The sequence below is a fragment of the Suncus etruscus genome, chromosome 3, assembly GCF_024139225.1.
Source record: "Suncus etruscus isolate mSunEtr1 chromosome 3, mSunEtr1.pri.cur, whole genome shotgun sequence".
Taxonomy (NCBI): Eukaryota; Metazoa; Chordata; class Mammalia; order Eulipotyphla; family Soricidae; genus Suncus; species Suncus etruscus.
This window is the reverse complement of record NC_064850.1, coordinates 133,132,691-133,158,130: the sequence shown is the minus strand read 5'-3', so window position 1 is coordinate 133,158,130 and position 25,440 is coordinate 133,132,691.

Sequence of the window (25,440 nt, the reverse complement as noted above, 5' to 3'; positions counted from 1 at the left end):
CATTCTCATGCATATTTTTGAAGTACATTGTTAAACTGAGTAGAATCAAATTGACATCAGCTAAATTATCGTCTCCATGTTTTTAGTGTCTGAAATATTTCTCAAAAATAAAAGAAATAGGGACCGGAGCAATAGCAAAGTGCTAGGTCATTTGCCTTGCATGCGGTTGACCCAGGATGGACCTCAGTTCATTCAATTCCCCATGGCGTCCATATAGTTTCTCAGTCAGGAGCAATTTCTGAGCACATAGCCAGGAATAACCCCCTAAGTGCCACCGTGTGCAGCCCAAAAACCAAAAAGGAAAGAAAAATGTACGTGACCAGGATTAAGTTAGCAAAAAAGAAGTAGGATCCTGGGGACATGGAAAAAGGAAAAAAAAATTAAGAATCTCTTAGAATGGTGTATTCAATATGTGGATCCTGCTATATAATGTATTTGGCTAGCAATAGAAAGGCAGCTTAAATGTGACATTGGGAAATTGTTTATGCTGATGAATCAGATATTTCTTATGGCTTAAGAATCTGATGTTATGCAAATAAAATATTAGTCACAGAGACTAAAAAAATATCCCTTGTGGGTGATTATTATAAGAAACTGATAGGTTTTCTCTCCCCGTTTTGTATCTTTACCACATTATAAATACTTTAAATGTCAAAAAAGAGGAAGAACAATGTCATATGAAGTCTTTTGGAAATAGATATATCATTGAAAAATAGAAGGAAGCACATAAGATGAACAAAAGTATTGTATTCGCTTGTGGCATATCCCAATGTTTGCAAGTGTACACTCAGAAACTTGAATTCTTGTAAAAAAAAAAAGAAAGAAAAATGCCCCTTTTATTTATATATCAGAATATTTTGCTAATTAAAATATAATATTAACATTGTATAAAGAATGTCTATAAATCTAATGTAAAATCTTGTTACTAATTACTAGTTAGAATACAGTATTAAACAGTACTAGTTAGAATACAGGGAAATAAAAGACACATTGGAAAAAAGGAAAAGCTCAACAGATGCTGTCAAATCTATATATGATAACCCAAGAGAATACATAGAAAAAAATTTTAACATTGAGAAATTCACCTACAATTATTCAGAGATAAAAAAAAACATAAACCATTGAGGTTAAAGAAGTGCCATCATCTATTGAGATGACAGTTAAAGAGATAATGGCTGAAATTTATTGAAAAAGAAATGTTTAAAATACCTACATAAAAGGCCCTGGTACCTTGCCCCTATGTTACCTCCAGTTCTCCTCTTCTTGTTTCTGATTCCATCTAAATTTCAGAAAAGAGCATGATTTCATTGTTCCTTGTGGTTTCATGGCATTCCATTGTGTATATATACAACAATTTCATTTTGTAACCAGACACCTGGATTGTTCCCATCTCTTAGATATTGTACTAAGGGTACAATTACTATTGGTGTGAATGTATCTTTTTGTACGAATGTTTTTCTGTCTTGGCAGAGTACATACCAAGCAATCAGAGCAGTGGGTCATCTGAGAGTTCTATTGTTAGTATTTTGGAGGAATCTCCAAACTGATTTCCACAAGGAAATTTGCAAAAAATTTTCTTAGAAAACATTCTCACCAGCAGTTGATGAGAGTTCTTTTTTTGTTTTTTATCACATTCCCTCCAACATAGGTTGTTTCTAGACTTTTTTATAATAATATCTTTATTTAAACACCGTGATTACAAACATGATTGTAGTTGGGTTTCAGTCATACAAAGAACACCACCTCCAGGGCAACATTCTCACCACCAATACCCCACATCTCCCTCCACCCCCACCTCCTGCCTGTATTCAAGACAGGCTTTCTACTTCTCTCACTCATTAATGTGGTCATGGTAGTTGTTAGTGTAGTTATTTCTCTTCTTCTCTATCATTATTAGTGTACAATCAGACCATTAATTTTTGAGTGTTAATTTTGTAGCTTGAAACTTTGCTATATGAATCTATTCTTTCTAGAAGCTTTTTGGTAGAGTCTTTAGGGTATTTTTTATTAAATATATTTTTTATTTAAGTAACATGATCATATTTGGGTTACAGTCATAACCAGAACACCCCCCTTCACCAATGCAACATTACCCTCTCCCCCCTTCCCATCCCCTGTCTGTATTCGAGACAGGCATTCTACTACAGCAATTTGTTTTTAAGTTCAGTAAGTTGTATATTTTTCCTTAAAGAATAAGAGTAAAAAAATAGTAAAGGTGTGATAGTGGCAATCGCCAATGTTTGCATAGGTCCAGAAAAATGGAGAAAATGGGAAAAAAAATCCTTGACCTGATTACAAAAAGGCCTCACCCCAGAAGTTTATTGGCATAAGACAGACTTTGGGTTCTAGGCATACCAGTCTATCCAACTCCAGTCATTCTCAAGGTCCCGGTGAAACTTTTTCATACTTTAGCTATAGCTCGTATCAGATGTTTATATTTAAAGACTCTGGATTCTGTGCATTTCTTTCGTTGATGTCAGGCTGATGTGGAGCATCCTCTAGTTTCAGCATATCATTAAATGCGGAGCGATCTGCCCTGCATGCAGACTGTTGCTGAGTCGCCTGGGTGTTGGGAATACTCTTTGGAGTAAGTCAATGCCAAAGCAGTGGTAGGTCTCCTCCAAGGTAGAGAGAGGCTTGGATCCTGGGAATGTTAAAGACAATTGTGGTTGTTTCCATAGTTCAGGTGTGTGTGGGCGATGCCCATTCTTATGAGGCCTGAGCCAAATCATTATGCCAATGTTCAGGGTGAAAGACCTAATTACATTACCAAATTTGTGTTCCCATCTCTATTAGATAAGAACTTGTTTGCATATGTATTATTTTCCCATTTTAATGTGCCTATGCAAAAGAGAAGCAATGCCACAAGATATTGTTGGTGCATCTGGGGGCCAACGAATAAAGTCCAACATTTCCCGTAACTTGGTATAAATGTAAAATCTATACAGTGTTACTCTCTACCAGTATTGCTTATAAAACAGATCTCACAGGGGGAAGATTAAACAATCAAATAACTAATCTAGTGGGCAAAATTGTCACAAATGAGGATATTTGAAAAGAGTTATAGATGTTAAGGGAATACATCTGAGATATACAAAAGAGATACATGTGCCCCTTTTATGTTTTAAAAAGAAAAAATGAAAGAAAACAAGGGTATTTGAAGGCAACAGGTGATAGTTGAGTTTGAGACATGTTTTGCGGCATTACGGAACCCTATATTGTCCTTGAACTAGGGGTTATGCTGAAGCTGATTCCGGTGTCATGCAACAGTTCGTAGTTTGATGGGGGCATGAGGGGCCACCAATCATGGGTCAACAGGCGTGTTGGTTGTAGTTGTTTGTGTAGGCATGAGCTGGGGACCAAGAGGGTGTCATTCAATGAGGAGCTGGATGGTGGTGTTGGGGCAGAAGGTCAGTCTTGGTGTCTACCCAATTAGGAACTGAGGATAAGGAGCATTGAATAAGGGGAAGATAATGGTTCAGGGTTTGGGTATGAGGAGGTAGGAGAGACAAAGGGGTGAGGGGAAAGGCAATACATAAAATACTAGACAATAAAGGTCAATTTGAGTGTTTTATCAGAATCTTGGGCATCCTGATTCTATTCCTAGGAACAGTCTAGGATCAGAAACGTTTTTGAATAATGATTAAAAAGTATATTTGTCGAGCGGGCGTAAATGTGCGGTGCGGCTTTGAGAAATAGTATTACTAGCAAACAAAACAGGGGGTCCAATATAAGAGTATGTCATATGTAAACAGTGAGAGCCTGACTTCTTCCTTTCCTATCTGGTTGTTCTTGATATATTTTTCTTGCTTAATCGCTATGGCAAGAACTTCCAGCACTGTGTTGAATAGGAGTGATGAGAGAGGGCAGCCTTGTCTTGTACCAGATTTCAGAGGAAAGACTTTTAGTTTATCTACATTGAGAATATTTGTCATTGGCTATGGTAGATGGCCTTGACATATTGAAAAAAAAAGTTCCTTCTATTCCATCTTGTTGAGAGTTTTTTTATCAAGAATAGGTGTGGCCTTATCAAATGATTTTTCTGCATCTATTGATATAAACAGATGGTTTTCTTTTTTCTTTTTGTTGATATATTGCATTATGTTCATTGATTTACTTATGTTAAATCATCCTTGCATTCCTGGAATGAAACCTACTTGGTCTTAGTGTATGACCTTCTTAATGAAGCACTGGATTCTATTTTCCAGAATTTTGTTGAGGATCTTTGTATCTGTGTTAATCAGGATTATTGGTCTGTGGGTTTATTTTTTCAGCATCTCTGTCTGGTTTTGGTATCTGGGTGATGTTAGCTTCATAAAAAATTATTTAGGAGTGTTTTGATTCTTCAATTCAATGAAAGAGAATGAAAGGAATTGGTAGCAGTTCCTCTAGAAAGGTTTGAAAAAATGCGTTTGTGAATCCATCTAAGCCTGGGCTTTTGTTTTTGGAGAGACTTTTGATTACTATTTTAATTTCAGTAGTGATGGGTCTGTTTAGATATGCTAGATAATCCTGGTTTAACCATGGAAGATTATAAGAGTCCAAGAATGTATTTGTTTCTACCAGGTTCTCATGTTTCGTGGCATAGAGTTTCTCAAAGTAGCCTCTGATTACCCTTTGAATCTCTGCAGTATCTATAGTGATCTCCACCTTTTTATTTCTAATTCAGTATATTTTCTCTCTGTTTCTTTGTGAGTTTTCCTAGCGGTTTATCAATCTTGTTTATTTTTTCAAAAAGCCAACTTTTACTTCATTGATCTTTCAGACTGATTTTTCATTTCCACTTCATTGATTTCTGCTCTAAGCTTTGTTATTTCCTTCTGCCTATCTATTTTTGTTGCCTTTTGTTGATCCTTTTCTAATTTTATAAGCTGTGTCATTAAGCTTTTATTGTAGCCCCCTTCTTTCTTTCTGATGTGTGCACTTGCAGATCTATTAATTTTTCTCTTAGTACTGCTTTTGCTATGTCCCATAAATTCTGGTAATTTGTGTCTTCATTGAAATTTGTTTCCATGATTGTTTTGATTTCCTCTTTAATTTTATATCTGACCCCCTGGTTGTTCACTAGTGATGTGTTTAGTTTCCAGGTGTTAAAATTTTTCTTCTATATCCCTTTGTATTTCCCTTCTAATTTTAGTGCCTTGTGATCTGAGAAGGTAGTCTGTACAATTTCTATCCTCATATATTTTCAGAGCTAGTATATTCTTGTTGGGTTTCAGGTTGGTTAACCTATCAAGAGGTGAGAAGGCAGTATTGAGGTCTCTCACTATTATTGTGTTGCTATTAATATCTTCTTTCAGATTTGTCAACAATTGTATTAAATATTTTGCTGGTCCCTCATTGGGTGTATTGTATATATATATATATATATATATATATATATATATATATATATATAAACGAATACATTCTTGGACTCATAATCTTCCATGGTTAAACCAGGATTGTCTAGTATATCTAAACAGACCCATCACTACTGAAATTAAAATAGTAATAAAAAGTCTCTCCAAAAACAAAAGCCCAGGCTTAGATGGATTCACAAACACATTTCTTAAAACCTTTCTAGAGGAACTGCTACCAATATACTTATATATATATATATATATATATATATATATATATATATATATATATATATATACATATATACATATATATAGGAGTGTAATTTCTTCCTGTTTTACATATTCTTTGATTAGTCCAAAATGTCTATCTTTGTTCCTAGTAACATTTCTGGTCTAAAGTTTTTGTTATCTGGGGCCGGGTAGGTGGCGCTGGAGGTAAGGTGTCTGCCTTGCAAGCGCTAGCCAAGGAAGGACCTCGGTTCGATCCCCCGGCGTCCCATATGGTCCACCCAAGCCAGGGGCGATTTCTGAGCACATAGCCAGGAGTAACCCCTGAGCGTCAAACGGGTGTGGCCCAAAAACCAAAAAAAAAAAAAAAAAAAAAAGTTTTTGTTATCTGATATTAATATGACCACTCCAGCTTTTATAAGGTGTTGTTTGGTTGGATGATTTTCCTCCAGCCTTTGATTTTGAGTCTGACTATTCAGGTGTGTTTCTTGTAGTCAGCATAATGCTGGATTTAGCTTTTTGATCAATTTTGTCACTCTGTGTCTCTTAATAGGTGCATTTAGTCCATTGATATTGAGAGAGATAATTGTCATGGGATTTGGTGTCATCTTTGTGTAGAAGTTTGGTTTGGTTGTTGGTCTGTCTTGTCTTAAAGTAGACCTTTCAGTTTTCCTTTTAAGGGTGGTTTAGCTTCTGTAAAGTTTATGAGCTGTTGTTTATCTGTGAAGCTATGTATACTTCCTTCAAATCTGAAAGTGAATCTGATTTCGTTGAGTTTGGTTTGGTTGGGTGCAGTATTCTAGGCGAAGCATTCATTTTGGTGAATTTTGTCTCTATATACTACCACTGCCTTCTGGCCTTGAGGGTTTCTTGTGACAGGTCTGCTGTAAAACTTAAAGATGCTCCTTTGAATGTACTTTCCCTTTTTGATCTTTCTGTCTTCAGCATTATATCCCTATCTGTGGGATTTGTCACTGTGACTAGGGTGTATCTTGGGTGCTTCTCCTCAGGTCTCTTCTAGATGGTACTCTTGGAGGATGAGGAAGACAAAATAAATAAATATAGAAAATATGATATAGCTAAGGAACCAGAAAAATGAAGCGCTATGAAGAGGGATTTATAAAAGTGAGCATACAGAAATTAAAGCCTGAACCTTGTGACGTTAGAGTAGAAAATAAATAGAAAGTGGGATCATGGGTTATTCTGTATACGTGAGCTAGCAGCTTTCTCCTTTTGACATGAACTCTGTTGTGAAAAAAATAAATGATTGCATGGCTGGTCTCCAAAAAGGCAACCTAGGGTGGCCACAGATTCCTTCCTGTTCCTGTGGGAGCCATAGACAGGTGCTTTGGCAGAGACTTTCAGGAAGAGGAGATTGGCACACAGTCAGAGACTACTGTTCTGTATCAAACCAGTCTGTATAAAGAGCAGCCCTCAAACTCAGTAAGGTATTTAAATGTAGCACTATAACTCTACTCTCTCCATTATGAAATTGAGAAGCCAATTTAGGCTGTTGTATAATGAATGGTCCAACATTTCAAAAAGGATTTTTATTAATTTTGTGCAAAATCATGAATGAAATGTTTTCTTAGTCTTTTTTGGAAAATGCATTCATATTTAAAATGAATGTTAATTGCTTCTTTAAATATATCTCTAATATTTCTTTTGAATACAACACAAAGTTTCAGTTTTGTTTGGGTCACACACTTAAAATCTAATTCCTTTCCTACCAGAGGAGGAGAAATAAGTCAGATATTCTTTTATCTCCTGGGTTTTAACTTATCTAGACATAGAGGATAAAATCTGCCTTGTTAGGATACTTGGACTTCAGGTCTGCCACTGAAGAGTGAACTGTTACCATATTCTAAATGTTTTCCTCAGTAGTTCAGCTTTTCTTAGATCATAAGTTTGGCATCACACTTGGGAATGGAAAAAAAAGCTTTAAGCTATTTCAAAGCCTAGAACAGTGACTAAAAATTGTTGAATTAAACCACCTAGATATAGAACTATAAAATAAATTGCTGTCACTAAAGAAAACTCCAGTAACTTAGAACTATACTGTATATTTCTATATGTACTATATTTCTATATTGTATGTAATATATTTGTATCGTATATGTGATATATTTCTATATTAATGTACTTCGTTACAGAACATTAAGTTAAAGTAAATTAAAAACCCTAAAACAAATCATATTATTTCAAGATAACATCAGCATACTATTTATATCTTCTATTGTATTCATTTTGTGTCTTTTGTAAATAAAGATAATCTCAGAATTCAAACACTTTGCTTTGTTTCATTGGTGCTATGTTTCCTTACTATATAATTGGAAATTTGTCTACCAAATGCTCTCTCCTTACTAAGTACAAAAGTTATTGTCTTAAAATGCCTCGGGGCTGGCGAGGTGGCGCTAGAGGTAAGGTGTCTGCCTTGCAAGCCCTAGCCAAGGAAAGGACCACAGTTCGATCCCCCAGTGTCCCATATGGTCCCCCCAAGCTAGGGGCAATTTCTGAGTGCATAGCCAGGAATAACCCCTGAGCATAAAAAGGGTGTGGCCCGAAAAACCAAAAAAATAAAAAAAAGTCTCGTGTTAATATCCAATGTATACTTCTCTCTATTCATGAAGACTTTGAGCACTTAGGTTTTTGGAATTCTATGATAGTATTGATTGTATTCTGGAAAAGAACATTAGGCTTGGCCAAACAAGTCTGAAAATTTGACCACCTCTAATAACAGATTTATTAGCTGTGAGTCAGTACAGCAGAATTATTAAGACTGTAATTCTGCTCCTAGGTATATACCCTAGGAACACAAAAATACAGTACAAAAATCCCTTCCGCACACCTATATTCATTGCAGCACTATTTACAATAGCCAGAAACAACCACGATGCCCTTCAACAGACAAATGGCTAAAGAAACTGTGGTACATATACACAATGGAATATTATGCAGCAGTCAGGAGAGAGGAAGTCATGAAATTATCCTATACATGTATGCACATGGAATCTATTATGCTAAGTGAAATAAGTCAGAGAGAGAGAAAGATGCAGAATGGTCTCTCTCATCTATGGGTTTTAAGAAAAATAAAAGACATTTTTGCAATAATTCTCAGAGACAAAGAGAGGAGAACTGGAACTTCCAGCTCACGACATGAAGCTCACCACAAAGAGTGGTGAGTGCAGTTAGAGAAATAACTACACTGAGAACTATCCTAACAATGTGAATGAATGAGGGAAGTAGAAAGCCTGTCTAGAGTACAGGTGGGGGTGGGGTGAGAGGAGGGAGATTTGGGCCATTGGTGATGGGAATGTTGCACTGGTGAAGGGGGGTCTTCTTTACATGACTGAATCCCAACCACAATCATGTTTGTAATCAAGGTGTTTAAATAAAAATATTAATTTAAAAAAAGACTGTGGTTCTGGAACAAGTAGACATAAATGTCCTGACAATTGTTAAGAGTGTAAAATGGGATAGTTTTGCTGCTTTTTTACATTACTTTTTCATCTGTAAAAGAAGAAAAACATTCAAAGTTGAACTTACAGGTTTTAATATTGGTTGAATTGCATCTCTCAAATTAATCTGAGGTACTCTTATACCCTTATAATTCAAAATGTGACTGCATTTTTAATAATATATGTAATGGGGTAATTGAATCATAATGATATCATAAGGAGGAGTCCTAATACTATGTGATGTTTGCTCTTGTAAGAAAAGGAAACTAGGAAACAGTCAAATACACAAAATGGAGAGCATGTACACACAGGGAAAGCGGACCATCAATTAGCTAAGGAGACAATCTTCTAAGAAGAAAATAACTTGATACTGATAACTGTTGATATCTTGATATTGGGTGTCTAGATTCCAAAATTGTGTAAAAGTAAATATTGCTTAACTGAACTTTTTAGAAATGCTGATGTAGTGTAACTATTAAGCAGACATAGGTACTTAGGAAAATTTCATGAGATAATGCATAAATAGAATCTTAGAAAATAGTAAGCATCAATATATATGTAATTAATGTTAGTGATCTTTATTATTTTAGATTTAGAACACAATCAGTTCACAGCATAAGCCATAATACATATTATGATTACCTTAAAAATTGTCTTTACATTAAATTTGTTCATTTGTTATTAAATAAGCATGCATTCATTGCCAACATTAAATCTGTTTGTGACCAGGAGTAAAAAATGACTAGGACCCAACTAATAATACTTTCTTGGGAAGTTTATGTTATCTGAAAATATTCCAGCATGGTACTTGGCATTATTAGAATGTCAGAGGTTGACAGATGCCAGTAGGTCTGACATCAGAAAAGAGGAGAATAATTGTTTAGAGGAATAGTGGAAGATGTGTTCTCTAGATAAGTTAAAATCCAGACCAGTACTTTATAATGATGTGGGTTTTCTAGGGAAAATCTGCAGTCACCAAGTGCTGACCTGCAACACACAGAGAAGAATTGCTCTATTGGACCAAAATCTCCATGCTGGGCTGGAGGTTAAGAGGTTGAAAATAAAAGCCAACTTTGCTGATACAATTGTAATTAGGGCACAGGGGTCTGGCAGGTGTATCATCTAACAGGAGGAAAATGCTGATGCATCTCCTCTACTTTGTCACCCTCTCTGGCAAAGAAAGATGGGAATAGTGACTTACATAGTCTTGAGGGAGACTGAATAGCCACGTCAGATGTCTTTGAAGTTGTGTTATTAATGAATTTTATAATTTCTTTATTTCTAAAAACAACTTGATTAGATGATTGAAATATTATACACGGATTTAAAATGCAATATTTGATATCTAGACATTAGTAACACCAGTGAAACATTCTCCATAATTAAGTAGTAGATAAAACCATTGACCCCAAAAGTCTCCTCATGCTATAGTGATTCTTCTTTCTTCTCTTAGTTCCCGATCTGTTTTTTCTCATTATTAATTATTGGCATATACAACTAATTGATAAAGTTGGTATGTGTTTATGTACATGTATGTAAAATATTATAAATATATATTTTATTGATTGTGCTGAAAAAAATTTATCTGAGTTGTTTGTGCATATCATAGTTTCTTCCCTTTTGCTGCTGAGTAATATTCCATTAATTAATTTGTATTTCATTATACAATTTATATAAAGTTATTTCCAAACTTTGGGTTTTACAAATAAAGCTTTCCTAAACAATTGTGAATAGATCTTTCTGTGTATATGTCCTTTATTCTGTCTTGGATAAATAGCTAAAAATTGGTATGTTGATATGTTGGATTATACATAAATACATTTTGTATAAAAATAATTTTTCCAAAATAGTTGTATCAATCTACCTTATGAGCAACAGTTTATGAGTTTTCTAGTTCTTATATATCTTTCTCCATATATTTGATCTTTTAAGATTTTATTCTTGGTGAAGTTTGCAGTGTTAGAACAATGTAGCTTTGAGTAGTGTTTTTCAATGACTATCATGAAAATTTTTTTCTGATTTTAGTAGATTGTTTTATTATTTTTGGTTCATTTATTTTAAAACAATTTTGGTTTGTGATATGTAAGTCTTAGATAACATCATTATAACTTAGCATTTGCATATGCTAATATTATGATTGCCTCAAAGAGTTTAGATTTTGTTTATCCATGTCTCACTTCCCTTATAGTAACTACCAATCTGGGTCTAAGTGTTGGTTTTGTTCCTTTTTTCCTTGAATGCTACATGAGACTATAAAATATGGCATATTTATCTTCTCTCTATCTATTCATCAATCAAAGAATATTTAAACTATTTGCATATAATGAGTATTAAAAATAATTTTGCAGTGAACTTTTGGGTATATATTTTTTAACTAATGTTTTCATAGTTTTGAATAAGTAACCTAATTTGCTAAGAATTATTATATCGTAGTTCATTCTATTCTTCATTTTTTAGGAATCTCTGTGTTAAATGTATAGTGGCATCACCGTTTACAATCCAACCAACAATATTTAAGATTTTTATTTTCTCCACCTGCTACAATCACTTGCTGTTTTGTCTTCTTGTAATAACTAGTCTCACAGATATGAGATTTCTTATATTTTCTGAATTTTTATCATTATCAGACTATATTATGAAAATATTTTCTCTCTAATGTGGCTTGCCTTTTTACTCTCTAAGCAGTGCTTTTTGATGATCAAATGTTTTTATTTTAATGAAGTTAAATTAATGTTTGTATTGTTTATTCCTTAAACAAAAATCTTTGCTACATTTTAGTTTATGGATTTCTTCCCTTTAATCTTCTAGGAGTTCTGCAGATATTATACTTTACATGTAGGCATATTATATCTTTTGAATGCATATCAAGTTTAACGGGTTTATAATGTGTCCAAGTTTTCATATCCTTCAATTTTTATCTAGTTGTTCTATTATTTTTGAGAGGAATAGTGAGCTATTTGATTATAATTATGGATTTATTTTTCCTTAACTATCCATCAGCTTCTATGTATATTTTGAAACCCCAACATTAAATGCATATGCAGGATTGTTATGTCTTTTTACCACAGAGCCCGAGTACCACTTGGAGTGATCAAAAGCAAATAAATAATGATTAAAATTAAATATTTATTATATGGAAACATTGAAAGAAGATACAGTGTTTTTCTTCAGCATCCCACTTCTTGGGTGTTATTTTTATCTATATGTGCTAATCAGTTTTCAGCAGAATGCTCAAAGATAACCATTTGCATATCTCTGGTTTCTTTCCATTCTCAATTATTTCTCTCAAAAATTCTGTATTACAGTATCTAGCCACCGTTTTTGCTATAGTCTCATCTCTTGTGTTCTCATTCAGTGAATCTGGTACTCCTGTTCTTTTCGCCCCACTTCCTGCACTCCAGGTGGAAACTCTCAAGCCAGTTAAATCAAGTAGTCAGAGTTCATATAATTTGCTTTCCATCTCTCAGCCATCACTTTCCTACTATAAAATTAATGTCTTTAAACCAATACGTTATGTATTTTATTCACAAAAGGTATAGTGTCTAGCCTCTGAAATTATACTTTTCCATTTTCACAATATTTTGCTAGTAATAAAAGTGATCATTGTCAAAGTATTTGGAGAAAGAAGGAGAGGAGGCAGATGAAGAGAGTCAACACAGAACATGGTTCTCTGAAGTCATGAATCACTGAAATGAATCACCACCAAACTTGGGAAGTGGGAAAATTAGTCTGAATGGGCAGAATATGAAGGAATACTCTATACTTGGGCTGGTTCATCAGATAAATGTGGAGATGCTCCAAGCAGTTGATTTGCAGTAGAGAGGTTACAAATATTAGCTCGTAGTTTGACTCAGTGATTAACGTTTGCCAAACTGACAGATAATCTAAAAAAGCAGAAATAGAACAATGGACCTCCATGCTTTCTATTTTGTTTTAACAAAATAATAAGTTTGAGGTGTTAATCTCAGTTGCTTTCAGAAAATGATAATATTGTGCTAACAGAAAATATTATATTATAAAAGTTGAAAATAATATAGAAAAACACACAAAAATAATATAGAAAAATATTAATGAACATCTAGGCTTTTCTATTTTCTAGCATTAACCAAGAAAATAGAACTAAAATTTTTGAAGTACTTAACATATTAGGGGAGCCTGAAAGTGTGTTTAAAGCATGAGATTTATAATAAGACCTTTGACATTGGCATATTTTTTGATGCCTGAGGCTGGCCTGATAGTGCTATTGTTGAGGATGCATTAGATAATAATTTAGTAAAACACATAGACATGTTTGTGATATTTAGGGTAAAGAAATGTATATGAGTCATAAAGGTAATGTAAAAAATGTAGTCGATAGAGGGGGTCATAGGAAAAGGTGCTAGGCAATGAGTGGTCTTTTCCCAGGGAGTGAAAGGATGTATGATTATGATGGTTAGAAAAATGTTTCATACACTTAGCTGTGGTGCTATCCTGAGAGTTGCTCCTTTGTACAATACCAAATGGCAATAACTCTAGGGTTATATTTGTATGTGGGTGACATCAGGTATAAAACTCAAGGTCTCATGTCTACAAGACATGTGGTCTACCATTGAGTTATCTCTTTTGATTTAACAATATATCTATCCTTTTTATTTAACCTTTCTAGTAAATTAAACATAATTTAATTTTTATTTTATTTCTAAAATGTTTATTAATAGTTAATGATGATATATGGTTCAAAACAATGTATAAGCAAATTGATTCTTCACATAAATATTTTAGAAACATTTTTCTAAATAATTCTCAAATTATTAAGCTCAAACCTTGATAAGAACTGTTTGGCCTGAATATGCCCTTTGGAAAACTTGGTAAAATTTCAGATTACTAGCATTTGTTTCTAGTTGTACTCCTCTATCTGAGAAGTTAATGTTATCTAGAAAATAAGATGAACTATTATGATTTATTAAAACCATGTAAGCTATAAATACAGAGCTACTCTTATATTAAATTTAAATACTGATCTAATGAGAAGGCTACTAACTATAGGCATAATTTTGTTTTGTTATTAATTCTGTTGTTTTTGGGTTTAAGGGCATGCCCAGTGGTGCCAGAGATCCAACTAGGGAGAAACACATGCAATATCTTACCTTCTGTATTACATATCCAGACTAGAAGAAATATTATTGTATAAGGACAATCTACATATTTAGCATTAGACTATATTCCAGAATATTACAATAAATTAATTAATGGCCCTAACTCCTACAAGAGTCAAAGAAATTTAACTTACCCCTGTTTGATCCCTGGAACCAAATAATTCCCTGAATATCAAAAAATATTTCTGAACAAAAAGTTAGAATAGCCTCTAAGCATGACTTTGTATTGCTCAATCGAATTCTTTCCTACCTCCAAAAAAAAAAAAAATGGCAAGGATACATGACCATCAGTGTTCTCTTCAATTTAACAATAGAAAAAAAAGTGTCTTCATTCAGGATAATAGGATGTTGGTGAACAGAGATGGTTAGTCATAGACTTTACTAATAAAAGTAGTATGCACATCATTATTCATCACAGCAATCAGTACAATAGCTAAGAGCTGAAATTAACTTAAATATCCAACAACAGATGGATCATGAAGATGTAATACATATATACAATGAAATACTACATAGCTGTAAGGAATGATGACATCATGCAATTAACTGCAACATGGATTAAACTGGAAGATATTATGTATTACAGAAGAAGAGGGATAAATCTTACAGGATATCACTTACGTGTGGTATTTAAGATAACTGCATGAAGAAATATAATGGTCTAAATATAATGAGGAGAAGGAAACTGAATGAATGAGGAGAAAGACACATATAAAATTATAAAAGATAGGGGTTAAGGGGTCTCAGGTGCATTGTTGTTATTAAAAGACAGAACTAAATGACCAAGCCAGAGTCAACAACAGCAAAATGATGAAACCCAAATATTAAGAACAGAACTTTAAAAGGTGCCTGTTACAATTGCAGGCTGGGGTGGAGGGGGGTGGCATGGGAAAAACTCTGGAAATATTGGTGGAAGAAGGTTAACACTGATGGTGGGATTGCTCCTGAAACATTGTATGTTGTTGATGCCAGTGATGTTGGATCCCAGATTAATAAGTAGAGTTCTTACAGAATCAAAACCATCCATGAGTCACTTCAGAGGGAATAACGTGATTTATTTTTGGTGGCAATGGGATGTTTATCAGTTTAGGGGAAAGTATGGTGTCAGCCCTGTGTGTTTAGGGGATTAGTGGAAACTCAGTTAAGTGCTCTGTACATTTTGGGAAAAGCAGGGTGTTTAGCTACAGCTCCCCTTTTTCTGTTTGCTAAACACACACACAAACACACACACACACACACACACACACACACACACACATGAGATGGGTTAGATAGGCCATGTTCTCCATTTGTACTACTTTTCTTCACAAGAGGTAGGATACCAGAATCTGTAGTACCAGCACAGCCAACAACATGGGTGAGCAGAACCATTATTATACCCAGAGCAGAGCTTATTACAAAGTGATAAAAAGTAGTTGTTATTGTGCATAGAAGCAAATGAGCTGAGAAAAAACTTTTAACCTAGATTTGAATTAGAGCAGAGTGGCCTTTCCAGGGAAGCATTTGGTCATAACTTTCCACTGCAGGCCTCAGGTTAGTCTTTTGTTTGTTTAACTCCAGAGGGTCCACCTTCTAGGTCTTAAGAAAAGTAAAGGATTCCTTTCCTTCATTTTCTTCTAAAACCCAACAATGAATAACTTTGTAAATCAAATTATATATTTTTTAAAGTAAAGCAAGTACTGGACTTCCTTGAACCAACCACCTTACAATATTCTAAAAGTCCAATTGCTATATTGAAAAAAAAATGATCATTGAGAGAGAGCTCTCATATGAGATGATACATGAAATATATTTACTTATATGAATGGAAATAACTCTGATATATTTATCAAAAATTTACTTCCCAATTTATACTTAAGTATAAATGCAGTTAAGTTTAAATCATATAATTAAATATACGATTTCGTAGTCATAACAAATAGCAATGAATTAAATTATTTGTCAAAGTTGAACCCTTCAGGATAGATGGCAGTAGGGCTATGACAGTGAGTTCTTGAGAAATAAAACAAATAGTGATGCGAAGTTACTCTGTCATTAACCCTAAAGTAGCAAAAAGTTTTAAAAGGAATGAAGACCTGAGCCACTTTGTGGACACAGGAACTGAGGTTATTAAGACTAATCCACATCAGCATTGGCCTCGGAATCCTGTACTTTTTCCAGAGAGCATCTCCAGCACAAGGACTTAGATAAAACAATAAAAGTGGGTCACCTGAATAGGGACTGCCCAGCCACCTTGGGTCCCCAGTTTCCCTGCAGCCTCCTCCAACGCTAGTAAGGCCACCCAGGAGCCACCCCCCAAAAGCTCGGACACCCCAATTCTAAGGAAGCACCCATTTAGGAGAGCCAGAAAAGCAAGGGAAGGAATTTAAGTAAGACTGCCGGAAAGGGGCCCCTTGCACCAATCGGTAACATACAGTCACACTTGCTCCATTTCCCCGCAGCCACCCCGTTCCCTGCTGTTCTCCATAGCTGGTAAGACCACACGGGAGCCATCCCCCTAAACTGGGCCTGGACACCCCAACTCTGTGGAATCTCCATTTGGAGGGCCAGGGAAGCAAGGGAAGGAATTTAAGTTGTACTGCAGGACGGCCTTCTCCCAAAGCTGGCAAAACAAATCAGAAGCCACCTTCAAAAAATCTAGGACACTCCAACTCTGCGGACCCCCCATTTGGAAGCGCCAGGGAAGCAAGGGAAGGAATTTAAGTTGGACCGCAAGAAAGACGCCCTTTACACCAATTGTCACCACCCAGCAAACTGTCCGCCATCCCGAGGCCTCCTTTGACACCAGGGAAGCAAGGGGGAAAGGTTTAAAGATGAGCCATTGTAAATAGCACCTCCCCTCATCACCACTCACTGTGCCTCAACAACACCAGTCACAAGCTCATCCTTTTGATCATGAGAAATAAATGAGATCTGCACGTACACATTCAGGCCATAGCCTCCCAACCCCACAAACCCCACTAACACCTCAGTCTACACCAGACAATCGTAAGCAGATGAGTCCCAACGCCTTTCTCACTTAGAAATAAAAAGCCCAAAACCAAAAGAAAAACTTGTTAAACTAGATTGTATCATCTCTAGCATCATACATGCATATATAGAATAAAAAAAAACCCTAAAATGGATCTACCAACACCCTGAAACTCTAGCATCCCAATTCAGGACAAGCAAAAATCAGTGGGGAGACTAAGCAAGATACCAGCAGCTGGGGATATGAAGAGAAATCCTCACATATTTCAAAGTCCTCCAAAACACAAGAATTTTATAGTATCGAATTTTATGAGTATCGAAGATCAGCATTTAACACTTGAGCAATGGAATTCAAAGAATCACTAATCAAAGAAATTAAGAAATCCATAGACAAACAATTCAACCAACTTAAAGAAGAACATTATCAGAAGATGAAAGAATCCATTCAAATGGAATTAAGGGTACTAAAAAACATGTAAGCAAGCCACAGTAGCAGAATTACACATATAGAGAATCGTATGGATGAACTTGAAGACAAAATGCAAGCCAGAAACAATAAATAAATCAATAAAGAAATGAAAGACAAAACATTGGAAGAAAATGTGAGATTCTTAATAAACAAAGACAAAAGAAATAATCTATGACTTACAGGAATACCAGACTGGGAGGAAAAGGGGAAAGGAAAAGTAGTAGTGAGGAAAATAATAGAAGAGAATTTTCCCCACACTTTGGAAAGATATACGTGTACAAATTCAAGAAGCAAAACAAGTTCCAAGTAAAGTAGATCTTAATAGGCCAACAGCAAGACATATAGTAATCCAAACAGCAAAAAACCAAGAGAGAGATGAATTTTTTAAAGCAATAAGGGAGAAGAAAAACCTCAACAACATAGAAAGGAACATAAGAATCAAACCAGAACTCTAATTTGAAACAATTCAAGCAAGAAGACAGTGGAATGACATATTTAAACTACTGAGTAAAAGAAACTTCCAACCTAGAGTCCACTACCTGTCAGAACTTTCATTCATATCGGAGGGAAGACTAAAAAAGAACTCACACAATTTGTTCTAATCAAACCAACTCTAAATAAACTACTCTGAATACCTAATTGTAACAAAAACAACCCTACACAATACAATAGTTCAACAACCCTCTCTGTCAATATCTCCTCAAATGTCAACGGACTAAATTCCCCTATTAAAAGATACAGAGTAGAGAGTTGGATCGGAAAACAAAAACTGTATATATGCTACCTGCAAGAAACATACCTTAAAGAACAGGATAGACACAGGCTTAGAATAAAAGGAATGGAAATCAATTATTCTAGCCAATGGAAAACAAACAAACTAAAAAGCTGCAACAGCCATTTTTATATCAGACCAAATTGCATTCAACCTCAAGAAAGTGATCAGAGACAAAGAAGATCACTACTTATTGATCAGGGGAACATTAGATCAAGAAATACTAACTCTGATCAACATTTATGCACCAAATATAGAGCCGGAAAAATATGTAAGGCATTTGCTTTCAAACCTAGAGAAACATATGAAAGGAAATGTGATAGTAGTAGGAGACTTCAACATACCATTATAAACACTAGACAGATCCAATAGGCAGAAAACTATAAAAGACATAAGAGCCCTAAATGAGAAACTGCAAAAACTAGGACTAATGGACTTACATAGGGCCCTCCACCCCCTGTAAGCAAATACACATTCTTCTCAAGTGCACATGGAACCTTCTCTAGACTAGACCATGACTTAGGATATAAATATAACTTGAATTAAGTCACAAATAAAATAACTATAAAAAGCACCCTATCATATCACTGTGTAACAGAGATCAAGATTAACTGTAAAAAAAAGGTATGGAGAAAATCTAACACCTGAAGTTTAAACAACACGCTGTCCACTTTCTGCACTCTTCTTAAACATAGTTTTAGAAGTCCTAGTAATAGCAATAAGACAAGAGAAGGGAATCAAAAGAATCCAAATAGGCAAAGAGGAAGTCAAATTATCTCTTTTTTTCAGATGATATTGATGATATACATCAAAAACCCTAAAGAGTCCACAGTAAAACTCCTAGAAACAATAAGTTAGTACAGCAAAGTGGCTGGATACACTTGACAGTTATCATTCCTCTATACAAATAAAGAATCATAGGAGAAAGAGATTAAGGAATTAATCTCATTTAAAATAAGTATCTAAAAATATCAAGTACCTAAAATCAATCTGACAAGAAAAGTGAAAGACTTGTACTATGAAAACATCAAAACACTTCAGAAAGAAATTGAAGATGACCTAAGGAATTGGAAGAACATCCCTTGCTCATGGGTAGGAAGAATCAACATCACCAAAATGACTATTTTACCTAAATTGTTATATAGATTCAGTGCAATCTCTATTTAAATTCAGACTTTTTTTTTGTTTTGGGCCACACCCACCCAATGACACTTCTGGCTATACACTCAGAAATTGCTCCTGGTTAGGGGGACGATATGGTATGCCAGGGGATCAAACCATTGTCCATTGTGGGTCAGCCACATGCAAGACAAACACCCTACCACTGTGTCATTGCTTTGGCCCCCATACATCATTGTTTAAAGACTTAAAAAATCAATAATAAAGTTCATATGGAACCACAATAGATCAAGGTTAACCAAATTCAAATTCATACTAAAAAAGAAAAAAAAACAAACCAAGAAACTGGGTGGATTTCTTTACCTATACTGAAGCTTTATTATAAATCTATAGTGATCAAAATAGCATGGTACTGGAACAAAGACAGAGCCTCAGATCAGTGGGCCAGCATAGGATATTCAGTGACATACACTCAAATATGGTCAACTAATATTTGACAAAGGAGCCAAAATTTGAAATGGAACAAAGACAGTCTCTTCAACAAATGGTGTTGGAACAACTGGATAAACACCTATAAGAAACTAAAGATTGATCTACACCTCACACCTTACACAAAAGTCAACTCAAATGGATTAAAACCTTGAATCAGTTTCAAATCTATAAAGTTCATTGAGGAAAAAAAATAAGCAGAACATTTCAAGACTATATCTCAAAAAATTATTTGATGATAGAAAGCCAATGGCAAGAGCTATAGCATCAAACCTTAATAAATGGGACTGCATCAAATTAAAAATTTGCTGTATGGAGAAAGAAACACTGGTTAAAACTAGAAGACATCTAATGGAATGGGGAAAAATATTCGCACCCAACAATCAGATAAAGGCTTAATATTTAGGATATACAAAGCACTCTGAAAGTTTAGCTCCACAAAACCTAATAAAGACATAGAAAATGGGGAAAAGAAATAAATAGACACTGCTTGGAGCAGTGGTCCTCAAACTATGGCCCACGGGCCACATATTATATTTGTATCTGTTTTGTTTCTTCATTGCAAAATAAGATATATGCAGTGTGCATAAGAATTCGTTCATAAGTTTTGTTTTTACTATAGTCAGACCCTCCAATGGTCTGAGGGACAGTGAACTGGCCCCCTGTTTAAAAAGTTTGAGGACCCCTGGAGCCTTGGAGGAAGGCCAACAGAGCAGGTTGCCCTACCTTACCACATAATGGTAAGATGAAATCAGAAGACACTCTAACCTTTGATCTGTGCAAGAACCAAGATCACTAATTACAGAAGACTGACTTTGACAATCGCAAACTGAGCAGAACTTTTCCTGGTACCAATAAGAAAAATCCTAGCCTAGGATTTGGAGTAGGATTTGTACAAACCAAGATTCCAAATTCCAGAGGTCTGACTTTGATAACCGTGACTGAGCAGAACTTCTGGAACCGTAAGTAAAGACTCTATCCTAGGCTTCATCCTAGTATCTGTGCAAAATCCAGGATCACTAATTACACAAGACTGAACACAATAACCGTGATGAAGCAGAACTTCTGGAACCATAAAGAAAGACTCTATCCTAGACTTCATTCTAGGATCTGTGCAAATACCAAGATCTCTAATGACAGAGGACTGCTTTTGACAATCATAACTGAGCAAATGCCTCCTGATCATAAAAAGACCTTGGGGTTTGACACTGAGCATATCTGGATCCTGTACTTTTTACCATAACATTATGCTTTAAGGGTAGAGAAACCCTGTATATCTTAGGCCAGGGGAATTCCCTTTCTAATTTCCCAAATACTTACTGTGCCTATGTAAACAAACAAACAAAAAACAACCAAACAAAAAATCCCCACAAAACCTTGCCACACTGCCCTCCTTCCTTTTTTCTTCTTTCTTGCTGTTGTTTAGCTGTTATTTATTGTTGCTGTTGTGTTTTTTGTCATTGCTTGTTTTGTTATTTTTCTTTTTCCTTTCTTCTTTTAAATTGATATTGATACCTTCTAAAAAAACACCTCCCAGCATTTTTGTTTTGTTTTGTTTTGTTATTTTTCCCAACAGAACCACAAAACTTGAATCATCTTGTTTTGTCTCATAAATTGAGGGGAAGGGACTGGACAGGTGGTGCTAGAGGTAAGGCATCTGCCTTGCCAGTGATAGCCTAGGAGGGACCACTGTTCGATCCCCTCGTGTCTCATATGGTCCCTCAAGCCAGGAGTGATTTCTGAGTGCATAGCCAGGAGTAACCCCTGAGCATCTTTGGGTGCGACCCCCCACCAAAAAAAAAACTAAATTAAAAAAAAGAAAAAGAAAAAGTGGGTGGTACTAGGAGCAGTCACATGAACATTGAGTGGAAATAAAAAATGATCATACCTAAATCCAAACCCAAAGTCAACAACAACAGAATCAAGATTCCCAGTCTGGGCAGAAGAGATAGCATGGAGGTAGGGCGTTTGCCTTTCATGCAGAAGGACGGTGGTTCGAATCCCAGCATCCCCATATGGTCCCCTGTGCCTGCCAGGGGCGATTTCTGAGCATAGAGCCAGGAGTAACCCCTGAGCGCTGCCGGGTGTGACCCAAAAACCCAACCCCCACCAAAAAAAAAAGATTTCCAATATACAACAAGTTATATACAAAAGGGACCTGTTAAACTTCCAATTCTGGGGGCAAAGAGAAGAGGTATGGGTGCATACCTGGAACAGGGGTAGAGGGAGGACAGCACTGGTTGTGGGAATGGCTCAAATTCACTATCACTATGTACTTTAAATATAATTTAAAAGGCTTGTAATTTACATTGGTCACAATAAAAATTAAAAAAAAACTGAGCCACCAAAAATTAAAACTTTTCCCTTTAACAATGTCTTAGCAATATATAATATATATAATATTACATATGTAATATACAATAACAACATACTTTTCTTTTTTTTAATATAATTTTTATTTTGATCATAGTGTCTTACATATTGTTGACAATAACATTTTAGGTATATATTTACATAAAATCAGGGGGGATTCCCATCCCCAAATTGTCCTCCCTACCCCTCCGTTGTTGTCCTACCTCCCATTTCCTCTTCCCTCACCCCCAGGGCGGCTAGAATATGTGGTCCCCTCTGAATCCAACCCACTACTTAGTAGTCTTGCACCTGTTTGGTCTTGATGCCTCCCTTATCTCCCCCTCTAACTGTAGGCAGGACTAGCTAGTTCAAGTTGCGTGGTTTTGCCTGAGAAGGAGAAGATAAATAAACTGGGGTAAGAGTCTAATACTCCCAAAATGGGTGGAATCCTTCTAGAGGCTCTCATCATCGATTTGGGAGATGAAGGAGAGAAAGAAGGTGAAACACTCCACCAGTACCAAAAAAAGTGTCAATTATCCAGTGAGGACTCCAGCTATATCGATAAGCACCACAAAAAAACAGCTGAAAAACAAAGCAAAACAGACAGACAAACAAACAAACAAAAAACAGAACAAAAACAAACAAACAAACCAAAAACACGCCATGGTCTTGAAATAAGAAACATGGCATAGCACATAACGAGGGAAAAGAAAAGAATAGAAAAAAATAAGTATAATTGGGAACGACGATTTCAATAATCACACCCAAACAGAGAAATCGACCAAAATAGATAGGTAAATAAAAATAATAATAACAATAATAAATGAAGGTAAAAGATATATATGTATATATATATATATATATATATATATATACACACACACACACACATATATATACATATATATAAAATACTAAGTTTTTGTGCTTTTTGTATTTTTGTTTTTTCCCCTCCTGCCCTGGCACAGTAAATATTGGGGTCATTCGAAAAGGAATTCACATGGCCTAAGAAATATGGGGTTTCTCCGTCCTTGGAGTATACTGTCATGGGATCAGCTCCAGACTTTGCTCAGGATCATTTATTCTCCTGGTGGTGTTTTTTGGCGTGTGGAAGACTTCTGTTCTGTCCAGGGTGATACACTCAGAGCTCTGTGTTTAGAGGTCTCAGTATCTGCACAGATCCTGAGGTAGGACTTATGGTGAGGTCAGTCTTTGTGGTTCTAGAGGTTCTGTTACCTCAGTGTCGTTTTAGTCCATCTTCTGTGGTTGGTGACCTTGGTCTTTGCACTGAACCTAGGATGGCACCTAGGTTAGCGTCTTTCTTTGTGCTTCCAGAAGGCCCATTCTGTTGCAGTTGTCTCTGTCAGACCTTTGGGACTGGGGGTCATGCTTATTGTGCAAGTCATAGTTCAAACCCTAAACTAGGGCTTTTTTATTGGTCCCAAGATGTATACTGTCTGGTCGTGGTTCTAGTAGCCAGTCATCTGTAAGTCACGATCTTGGCTTTTGGACCTACCAAAGGGTGCCGAGTCTTCTGGTTTTGTCTTGTCGTTAGCTGGTAAGGTAGGCTAATCTGCTCTAAGGTCAAGTTGTTCACATTTTCCTCTTTGTCAGGATATCATGTTAGAGCTGGTCCTTATTGTTGATCCCGCAGTATTAAGGCTGTTCCGGATGGAGTTTGTTTTCTGTAGCTGTTGTGAAGAGCTGTGCCGATTCTATGTCTGGGATCCAGGGTTCAAGGCTGGATGAATGGCATCTAATCATCTGAGGTCTAAGTGATTCCACATGACATATTTTCAAGGTAGGAGATACCCCTGTATTGTAAACAACTATGAGTTCCCATCTCTAGTAGATAAGAGCTCTTTTTTTTATATGTAAGGTTTCCCCATTATTTAGTGTGTCTTTGCAGGGGGAGGTGGAGCCACATTGTATTGTCAGTGTGGTTGGGGGTGGACAGAGGGGATAACAGACACAGGTCACATACCCAAAAATGATAAAAAAAATATAATAATAATAATAATAAAATAAAATAAATAAAAACGTATGTGCTCACAAATGTATATATAGGACCAACATTTAAAAAAATAAATAAATTTAAGAGGAAAAAAAAAAAAAAGAACGAAAATGAGTTAGCGAAGTTTTTAAAGGACCAAAGTGGTGCAAAAGACTACCTTACATTTGGGGGAGAGCAGATAACGAAGTGGTGTATTACAGGTCTTATGCCTATGTTGGAAGTACAGTTTTTCCCATTGTCTTTTGGGTTTTTCTTGTGATGTGTGGGTTCCCAGGCATCTTCCTATCACACCCCCTGACCTTCTTCAGGTTGGTAAAAATTTGCGGCAGGGAGGTCTTGGAAGAGTTCTTGCATTGGGGATACTTTTGGACCTAGGTCCGGTTTCAAGAAACAGTCCATGTTAGGGGGAGTTGGTAGGGAGGGCCTCGCAGCATGAGTCCGCAGGGGAGTTGGCTGTCTTTTCTTGCCCGGGACGAGGTGTGGGTTTGACTGGGTGTCCCTTCTCTTGGGTGCTGGGTATTGGTTCGTTGGGGTAGGAGGTCGATCTTGTTGTCTAATAGATTAAGGACTGAGGGTGAAGTGTTTTAATATAGAGGGAGGTCTGGATGGGATTGAGGGGTGGAGGGATAGTTCCAGAGGGGGGAAAGGGTAAGGTGTATGGAAGGGGTAGGGAGGGAGAAAAGAGAAAAATACATTAGAAAGAAAGGGAGAAGAGAAAGGATAGAAAGTAAAGAAAAGAATAGAAAAGAAAAAAATAACCAAGAAAGTGGTGAGAAGAGAGGAGAAAATAGCAAGGGAATGCTGGTTTGCTTGAATGTGTTCAGTGAATAGAGCATGTAGTTTGGGTCTGTACGTCGCTGTTACTGCTTCGGTGGTCTGACTGGTCACGTGCTTGAAACCCTAAAAGAAGGTAAACCTAGGGATAAAGTGTATGTTAAAGAGTTTTCTCAGGGCCAACTCGTAGTGCAAACTGGGTATGGTATCTCGTGTGGTATCCCGAGTTGCCATCTTAGCTTGTCCGCCCTTTGTATCCAAGAACGCCTGTGGACAGAAAAGCTGAGAGGTTATTTTAAATATAGTAAGATAGAG